The sequence below is a fragment of the Spinacia oleracea genome, chromosome 2 (genome assembly GCF_020520425.1).
Source record: "Spinacia oleracea cultivar Varoflay chromosome 2, BTI_SOV_V1, whole genome shotgun sequence".
NCBI lineage: Eukaryota > Viridiplantae > Streptophyta > Magnoliopsida > Caryophyllales > Amaranthaceae > Spinacia > Spinacia oleracea.
In genome coordinates, this window is record NC_079488.1 from 62,762,008 (window position 1) to 62,772,514 (window position 10,507).

General features: G+C 35.2%; 1 long non-coding RNA gene across 1 annotated transcript; it reads left to right on the forward strand.

Annotated features, from left to right (window-relative positions):
- The first annotated feature begins 1,517 nt into the window (after nucleotides 1-1,517).
- Nucleotides 1,518-9,791, forward strand: LOC110799179 (uncharacterized). The gene is made up of 4 exons (XR_002536332.2): nucleotides 1,518-1,715; nucleotides 1,936-1,975; nucleotides 2,489-2,578; nucleotides 9,483-9,791. It is a non-coding gene; the product is annotated as an uncharacterized lncRNA (long non-coding RNA).
- Nucleotides 9,792-10,507: the final 716 nt, after the last annotated feature.

Consider the following 10,507-nt stretch of genomic DNA (forward strand, 5'->3'; position numbering starts at 1 on the left):
GTACCAATAACATAAATAATTTGTATTGGTACTTCTTAGCAATGTATTGGTATACCAATACCATAATAATCTTAGTACCAATACCAAATTAGCGGGTACCAATTACAAGTCACTTGTGTCCATATGGACACAAGTCACTTGAGGCCAAGACTTCCTCGATGTCCGAGAAGGAGGGAGGCTAGATCGCTAGTCGCCAGCGACATTTTTTGTCCATACCCGACGCATTTTCGTAAAATTAAAGCACGTTTTATTGTTGACAAAGTCAACAAAGTAACTTCCAAAGTTACCGCTCTTCATCCCCGAGTACCGATTCACACTCTCCTTCTCCAACACCAACTTCCTCCTTCTCTCTCATGCCTTTGCATCTATTTCATCTCCGAGAAATCCATTTCCGATTCGACAACGACCTTGTTACTCTGAAAGAGAGTGGAATCATTTTCTCCTCCTTCTCTGTTGAAAAACGATAGTCTTCAAGATATTCTTCTATGGCCAGAGGTTAGTAATTCAATTTTTTTGGGTTCTTCAAGATATTCTGAAATTGGTTTTTCAAACTTGAAGATATTATTGAATGAAAAAGTAGTTATCTTGATTTGTGGTTTTTTAGGGTATAGTCAAATTGGGGTTTTTCTAGGGGTTACAGTCGTATTTCCGTGATATTTGTTACAAATTAGGTGGTTGATTTACGGGACAATTAGATCTATTTTTAGTTCAGATCGGTTCCCCTGTTATTGTGGTATGCATTATATAATTTTAGTAGCATTTTTATGGTTCAATGTTTGCGATTTTGGTTCAATGTTTGCGATTTTTTAGCTGTGTGTACATGGTTGAGTTTTGGATATAAATTGTTGGGAACTGGGAAATGGGTGCTGAAATTATTTTCATGAATACCTTTACTGGTTCAGCTCCCTTGCTTTCATTTTGATTACATATTTTTTGATTTTAGTTGTCTAAAAAATAGAAAACCAAAACGAGGGGCCTTAGTTACACTTGTTTTGACATGCATTTTGCTTCTGGTATAAATCTTTTTGTTGCCTTCTGGTACAAAACCAAAATTGATGTTTTGACATGTAATTTTTGACAAAAGCCCAATTGACATGCATTGTGTAATTTGTTTTGTTGCTGTCAAAACAAAAGCTAAATTGAATACAAAACCAGAAGTAAATCTTTTTGTTCACTAGTACATAATTGAGTTTATGTAACACGTGTTGGTAACACTTTTTGAAATACAAAATTATTAGATTTATAAGTAACACTTTGGTAACATTTGTTTAGAATGTAACACTTAATGTACCACTTTTAACATAAGTAACATTACAAAGTAACACTTTTAAAATAGGTAACGTTTTATGGTAACACTAAGAAGTGTTACCTTATTTTTAGAAAAAATTAAACATTTGCAATTGGAAAAATAAGCGGTAATCCGTAATTTCCCAATTTATCAAAAAAGTAAATTTTAGCCGCCAAAGAGTAAAAAAAATATTAGAATTTGGGCAAAATTCTAGTAAAACCTTGATAATCGCCAAACCATAAGAAAACAAAAAAAAACAAAAAATTGAATCTCTCTCAAAAGTTTCCTCTTCCCAAACAGAGGCAACAATAATCCCTTAGGTTTAGTTTTTCAGAAAAACCAGGTCGGCGTCTCGATTTCATCAGAAAACCAGTTATCATCTCGATCGTTATCTTGCGTTCCATCAAATTTGCGCTTCCAATTTCATGTAATTTTTTATTTGTATGTAGTGGGTGTTTTAATTTTTTTTGTTATTTAATCATTAATTTTCAAGAATCTATGAATTGATAATCTAGATTATAGCGTTAAAGTTTTTGATTGGATTCTGAACGGTTATTGGCTTGGTCTTTGATGTAGTGTTAATTTTATTTTGATTTATTGATTTGGTATTTCGAATTTCTGAATCATGATTCTGATTTGATATCCAGGTGCTTGGGAATCAGGGCGAGTTGCGGCGGCTTCACTGAGGTAATTTTCTCCTACTTACAGAATTTTAGAAAGATTATATGAGCGAATAACTCCTGTAAAATCTGCAATATTCTTTTGGTTAGTTGTTTTCCTTACTGTTGAATTTAAGTGTTTAGATGTTCAAGATTATTTGTTTGGATTTGTCCCATGAAACTTGGCTAGAAATTGAATCTGACTGATTACATACTTTACCTGATTTAGGTTTGTGAGCTCTTAAATCCTTTAGCAATAAGGTACTTTTGTCTCGTAAGATTTCTTCATTTACTCTCTCCATCCAAATTAGGTGTGCACTTAACCAGCTAATCTTATCCAAACTAAAGGTCATTACTCTGTTGAAAAAAGTTTTTGTTGCAAAGTTGCCTATTCATGTGGTTTTTTCTTGTTACTTAGGTCTTGAATAGATTTTATGGAGCAATTAAGTTTGCAAATTTTTTTAAGAAGATTGTGCTTTTTGCTTCACTAAAATGTATTTCTTACTATTTAGTTTCTAACAACCCTCTTAGTGATCTGCAGATTATAAATATAGTGAGGAAGCATATATTGGCCGGTGGAGTGAATTGAAGCGTCCGTCATTTACCATTCCACCCCTTGTATTTTCCTCCCGTAAGTTTCTTTTAACTCTTGTCTTTCTCGTTTGGTGTCATAAAACGTCTTATACCTCTGAGGTTGTAATTCATTGGATGTTTTAGACAACATGTTAAGCTAGTCCTTAGTTAATAGCTGGAAAATACCTGATGTTTGACTATGGTGCTGATTTTTGTTTAGTTGGTCGGTTGGTCCTATACAGCTTGAGTCTTGGGAGATTTGAGAACAATATTCTCTTTAAAGCAGATTGTTCATGATTCATGAGCTTCTTTGATCAAGAGGTTTAAGACTGCCTTTTTTTCTTAATGTGGTGAAATAGCAGTTTATTGCATCATAAATAGCAAGAATCTTGATTTTAACATAGTATGATTCATTATTTATGAGCTACTTTCCGATTAACTTGTTTTAATTTTCTGACTCAGAAAAAATATGCTGCTAGTTTATTTATTATAGGGTGTGATTTGTGTCAGTCATTGTGCAATATAATTGCAATATCTGGCACAACAATGAATATAAGAACACATAAATGATGAGAAAGGAGTAGGCTTACAGGCTAAAATTTGTAAACCCCAGCGGCTTTATACCACACCAGCTGGTACAAGTATGTATTATGATGTCTAAATGTATATCATTGTTCCATTTGAGACACTTTTAACCGTAATTTTATCAATCCATGTCATAGACAATCTGCCAGAATTACACGCCTGTAGCCATCTACTTTGCTAATCGGCTGATTAATCGGCCATTACTAAGCGGTACTCTATGTTCTAGAATGAGTGTAAGTTTAACGATGCCTATGAATTAAGGTCTAACATATAAGTGTCGTTTATAATCTCCCTATCATACCATAAGTGTTGAGGAAGTAAGTCTTAGTTTGTATTTGATAATGAGAAACAAGATGCTAGGTATTGGGTGGAAGTTGTATAAAAGATTGGAATTTAAAAACGTACATCTTATTTGTTGATCTGGTATATACTGGTCATTTTGGGTTGCTTTCGTATCCACACATGATTGCCATATTATGTTGCTGTTAAATGTTTGACTTTACAGAACTGCAATCTTCTAATTATTTAGATATGCATTATTCTGTTTACCAGGATTAACTCTTTATCTCTTTCTGAAGTTCTCGTTTAATTACTAACATAATAGATGGTCCTCATGCTTATGGTTTCCTAACGGGAGAACTCCCTTTCTTAACCCCTTACCCACCTAAGAAAAAAAGAGTTAGGTATGAAATAGATGACCAAGGTTGTTACTTGCTAGTATTAGTACTAGTTGAGACTTATTGTTAATTGCCTGGAGCTTCTCATAATACAATTGTTTATAATAACTCCCCCCATTGAATTTATTGCGTACAAAATTGGAAAAATGATACTGGTACCATACAATCCTCTATCGGCCTATTTCTTGCTAGACTCGCAATTCAATAAACTCATATACTGTCAAAAACAGTTTTAAACCACTTGTATAGAGACTTTTACTCCTTAACTATAAACTGCTAGTAGTTATTGAATTTGCTACCCGCTGATTGTGCATAGTGTGTGCAATACACTATTATCTCTTCGCCTTATATCCTTGAAGAATAAGACTAATAAACTGGCCAGTAAGACAACCTGATATCAGGTCAACCAAAGTTGAGTTAACCCAAGACCCATGGGGAGACATTCTATAACTTGTATAAGTGTATAATTAGTCTCTGAGTTAACCCGAGACTCGTGTTTGTCTTGAACTGCATTAGTTCTATTCAAATCATTTTGGTATTGATCTTGCGGTGAAAACTGTATTAAGATCAGTTTACTTAGTAAAGAAGATTTGTCAGATGCCTATAAACAGTAAACACTTGGATAAGATTGTTTAGGATAAGGGTTGTAGGTATTTTCCAGTGGATGTCAAAAATTTGTGGGCAATATTTAAAGCATTGAAATGCTCAGGGAACAACTTTCACAACTGTGAAACCTTGATAGCAAACCCTTGATTGTGAAACCTTGATAGCAGGGGCATTATTTCTTTGATAGCAAACCCTTGATTGTGAAACCTTGGGATCAGGATCTGGATATGGATAAAGAGGAGGTGCAAGTTGTTCCCATTTGGATTCAGTTGAAGCTGAATTTCAAATACTAGAGTGAAAAGGCATTATTCAAAATTGTGAGTCAGGTTGGAAAGCCAATCAAAAGAGACTATGCTACCACATGTAGAGATAAAATTCAGTTTGCTAGAGTCATGGTGGAAGTTCCCATGGAGAAAATCTTACTTGATCACTTATTCTTCCTGGATGAACATGGTGAAAAGGTTAAGGTGGACTTGAGATATGAATGGAAGCCTACTCTATGTAATAAATGCAAGATGGTGGGGCATGCTGAAACAGAATGCAGGCAAGGTAAGAGTAGGAAGGTGTGGGTGCAGAAACAGACAGAAGTGGTTGCTCAACCACAGAAAGAGACTATAGCCATTGAGGTGGATCAGGAAGGCTTTCAAAGGGCGTTGAGACCAATTAGGGTCAGAGCTGATTCAGTGGAACCAACCCAAACTGCTAACCCTTTTGATATACTGCAGAATGAAGAGATGGTGGAAACTAGTGGTACTGTGACAGGTGGGGGAAGGAACTTGAGTAGACAGGAGGGTGGACAAAGTGGAAGGGGGGACCCTTCACCACCTCATGGATAGAGTTCTTAGCTGGAATGTAAGGGGCATCAACTCATTGAAGAAACAGGATGAAGTGAGAAGGTTCATCCAGAAATTTGATGTAGGGTTGGTTGGTCTCCTTGAGCATAAGGTGAAGGGTGCTAATCTTGGCAAGCTTTACCAAAGAGTTTTTACAGGCTGGTGTTTTACAGGAAATGTTAGTTTTCACAAGGGAGGGAGAATAGTGGTAGCTTGGAAACCTGGAAGCTTTACAGTGAGTGTTGTAGCTGTTACAGCTCAGTTGATTCATTGTCATGTTACCCCCATGAGTGGCAAAAATGGCTTCTATTGCACTTTTGTCTATGCATTCAATGAATGCAAGCAGAGAATTGAGCTATGGAGAGACTTGAAGATTTTAAGCACACAGGATCCTTGGATTATGTGTGGAGACTTTAATTGTGTCATGGCTAGTAATGAGAGAATAGGTGCACCTGTCAGACAAGCATAAATCAATGATATTACTAGTTGTATGCATGTTTGTAGTATGGAAGATGTGAAGAGTGTTGGGAACATGTTCACTTGGAATAATAAACAGCAGGGTTCTGCTAGAGTGTTTTCTAAGTTGGATAGGGTGTTAGCTAATCCAGCATGGCAGAGTGAGTATGTGGATGCAGAGGTATGTTTTATGAATGAGGGTGATTTTGATCATTCCCCTGGCTTGCTTACAATTTATCCAAGATCTGCAGGAGGGAAGAAGCCATTTAGATATTTTACAATGTGGAAGTCAGCTCCTACTTTTGATACCATCATTAAGGATGTATGGAGGGAACATGTATCTGGAAGTAAGATGTATGTTTTAGTAACTAAATTGAAGAAGGTGAAAGTTGGTCTGAAAGAGCTCAATAAGAAGGGTTTTACTGACATTCAGGCTGCTGAAATTAAAGCTCATCAGGAAATGTTAGATGCTCAGCAAGCCATGCATTCTAATCCTGCAAATCAGCAACTAGCTGATCTGGAGTTAGATGCCATCAAGGAATATAAATTACATCATCAAGTGTATATGGACTTTTTGAAACAAAAAGCCAAGCTGGATTGGATCAAATCTGGTGATGAGAACACTTCTGTTTTTCATCAGAGTATCAAGGCCAGAAATGTTTAAAATCATGTTTACAGCATATATGATATGCATGGAAAATGGCAAGATACTCCAGAAGCAGTTTCTGATGCTTTTCTTGATTATTATAAGCAGCTGCTGGGTACAACTCAAGCTGGAAGGAGATCTGTAATCAAAGAAGTGGTGTTGGCTGGCCTAGTGCTTACTGATCATCACAGAGCTATTCTCAATGCACATTACACTAGAGGGGAAGTGAAGAATGCTCTATTCTCCATTCCTGGAACTAAAGCTCCTGGACCAGATGGTTTTGGTTCTTTCTTTTATAAGGATTCTTGGCATATAGTGGGAGATGAGGTAATTGATGCAGTTCTTGATGTGCTGAATAATGGTAAACTTTTAAAGGAGATTAATCATACAGTCATCACTTTAATTCCTAAAACAAAATGCCCCAAAAATGTTAGTGAGTTTAGACCTATCTCATGCTGTAATACACTTTATAAATGTGTTACTAAGGTGATGTGTGGTAGGTTGAGACAGGTGTTGCCAGACTTGATTCTTGAGAATCAAGGGGGGTTTGTGCATGGAAGATATATTGCTCATAACATCATGGTAGTGCAGGATTTAGTAAGGCATTATGGAAGGAAATCTGTTCAGCCTAGTTGCCTTTTAAAAGTTGATTTGCAAAAGGCTTATGATACAGTAGATTGGTCTTTCTTGAAGGAAATGTTGGAGAGTTTGGGGTTCCCTATTGCTTTTAGGGAGTTAGTGATGACCTGTGTTACAACCCCTATGTTTTCTCTTATGATTAATGGTTCTATGCATGGATTTTTCAAGTCTAAAAGGGGTTTGAGACAGGGGGATCCTATGTCACCTTTGCTGTTTGTTATATGCATGGAGTATTTGTCCAGAATATTGCATAAGTTGATTGATTTGCCTCAATTTCAGTTTCATCCAAGGTGTAAAGATGTGAAGCTCACCCATCTTTGCTTTGCTGATGATCTTATCTTGTGTTGTAAAGGGGAATATCCCTCCATATATTCCTTGCTCCAAGCTTTTGCTTTATTTTCCAAGTCTAATGGTTTGATGGCTAACAAGAGTAAGTCTGCTATTTATTGCCATGGCATGTCTGAGAGTGATGTGAAAAGAGTGGTGGATGCATCTGGTTTTACTAGGAGTACTTTGCCATTCAAGTACCTAGGAGTGCCAATCTGTTCTAAAAGGATTTCAGCAAGTCAGTGTGATGTTTTGGTGGACAAAATGACAGCAAGGATTAAAATATGGAGCACTAGGAATTTGTCCTACACTGCTAGAATGCAACTGGTAAATTCAGTTCTTTTAAGCCTGCATATGTACTGGGCTCAGATTTTCATCCTTACTAAGGGTGTTCTGCATGATATTGCTAAGATTTGTAGAGCTTTCTTATGGAGTGGGCAGGCATATAGTACTAAACCAAGCTCTGTTTCCTGGGATAGAGTTTGTTCACCTAAACAGGTTAGTGGTTTGGGGTTTAGGGATGTGGTCACTTGGAATATTGCTAGTTTGGGAAAATATGTGTGGGCTATCACCACTAAGCAGGATAACATCTGGATTAAGTGGATTCACTCAGTTTACATCAAAGATGGGGACTGGTGGGAGTACTAACCAAATGCCTCTGCAAGTTGGTACTGGAAAAGGATATGTGAAACAAGAGATCATCTGAAGCAAGTTTTCTCCTATACTGAATTTAGGAATATGGCTAAATATTCTGTCAAGCAGGTTTATAACAAGTTGGTTGGAGATAAACCTCATGTTCAATGGGATAAAGTGGTTTAGAACAGACTGAATGTGCCTAAGCATAGGTTTATATGCTGGCTTGCAATGCAGAATAGGTTACAGACTACAGCCAAGTTAGCAAAAATAGGGGTGAGCACCTCTGCTGATTGTTTAATTTGTAAGCAAGCTGCTGAAGTTCATGAGCACCTGTTTTTCAGTTGTCAGTACAGCAAATTGTGTTTTCAAGACCTGGCAGCATGGCTTAACATTAGAAATGTTAATACTGGTCTGTACAATGTCATCAACACCATCAAGAGAGGGAAGCATTCCAAGTTCAGAAACCAAGTATGCTATGCAGGGGTGACAGCTTTGGTTTATTTGATTTGGAAAAGTAGAAATCAGAGTTTTGGGAAGGGTCAGTTCCAACAGTTGATTCTGTTATGAGTAATCTGAAACGAATTGTAAAAGATAGAATTAAATCTGTCATGTGTAAGAGAGTAAGTAGAAGAGATACTACTTGGTTTCAGAGTCTGTAAGTAGGTTTTGATTTCTATAGCCTGCTGGCTGTTAGGTGTTGGTTCCTTTCTGCTGATGGCAGTTAGTTGTAGTGTGTGTTCACCTCTGTGGGAGGTGTTTAAGCTGTACTGGTTTTGGTTGGTAATAATTATAATAGCTTGCTTACCAAAAAAAAAAAAAAAACTTTCACAACTGCATAGAGAACTAGAGGAGTAAAGAAATACAAAGAATTGGAATTACAATTTTTCTAACAGTCATTCACATTTCATTGAAGTCTTTATCTTGTTGATCATTTCCATAGTTCTATCAAGTAATGGAATTCATTCCTAAATCCTAGTCTAGTACTCCAGAATAGTGATTGTAACTTTAACTTAAGACAATTTTAGTCTTGCTTCAAATTATGTAGTTAACAATTAGAAAAATAAATATTCAAGTAGAAATTAAGGGTCTGAGAAACTGACAAGCATAATTCTTCCTGATGTTCGAGGAGTAGCTCTGCCTCGTTACATCCCCCCTAACTGCTTGTTGGTTTATTCGTTTCTGTTGTTCTTTTAAATTTCATTCTGTTCGTTTTCTTTATAGGCTATACCTCCGTTGAATAAAAAACAAGCATAATTCTTCCTAATGTTAGAAGAAGCATGTGTCTTTTATTTAGATATTATGGGACTACTCGTACATTGATCCTTGTGAGCTTAGAAAAGATAGCCATGAAAAGTTGGAAGCATGTCCAAGACATTGGGTTTACTCTTTTCCACTCGGCCCACAATTACTCGTTTTTTGTGGTTATACAAGTTCATGATCAACTGGTTATATGTAGTCTAGGCTACAATTTACTAGTGTAGTCATTACTTTAAGATTTTTTGTTGTGCTTCTTTTGATTATCGATATTTGATCTTTTTAATTTTATATTTTTTATAGGATGAAGATGATGGATTGGATCTGATTGCAAATGAAGATCAAGTTGATAGTGAGAATCATGCACACATAAGGAAAAAGAATTGAAGATTAAAAGATACAAGACATTTAGTTTTGGACTATACAAGACATGTTATGTTTAGATATTGATCATTTGGTTTTATTTTGAACATAATAATTTAATTTTCATAGATCATACATCAAATACAGTAGTATGTAGTTTATTAGTTTAACCTTCAAAATTACATTTACATATTCTTGCAAATAACTATTTCGTATTCATATTATTATTAATTACTATTATTCTTTTTATTGTTAATATTGTTATTCTTATAATAAATTTATCATTATAAAATTATATTTATTGTGTTTATTACAGTATAATTTATTGTTATAAATATCATTATTATTTGTACAATAATTTTGTAATATTTATTAAATGATTAATTATTCTCAATTATAAGAATCACATTGTAAGTGTTACAATAGATACTAAAATGTGTTAAATACGTAGTGTTACCTGATAGCATAAAAGTGTTGCTTAATATTGGAAAAAGTGTTACATTATATTGTGAAAAGTGATACCTATGATTCAATAAAGTGCTACTGTAACTCAAAAGATTATATAAGAAAGTGATATTAATGGTTAAAAAGTGTTACCTAAGATATAACGAGTAACACTTTTTAAGTGTTACATAGGACTGGAAAAGTGTTACATGGAATTATTTTTAGTAACACTAGTAAAAGTGTTATTATATTTTATTAAAAGTGTTACCTAAAATTATAGGTAGCACGAGCATATGTATCACCCACAAAGTGTTACTTATAATCTATGGAAACACTTTACCCCCCTTATGTAATAGTTTTTGGATGTTACCTAAAGTTAATTATGTATGGTTGCTTCTGGTACAAAACCAAATTTGGGCTTACTTTTTGTTGTCTTCGGGAATAAATCTTACTTGAAATGGTGGGAAAATTCTGTCTATTAATCATCATTGTGTTGCTTCTTCAATGTCGATGAATTTGGT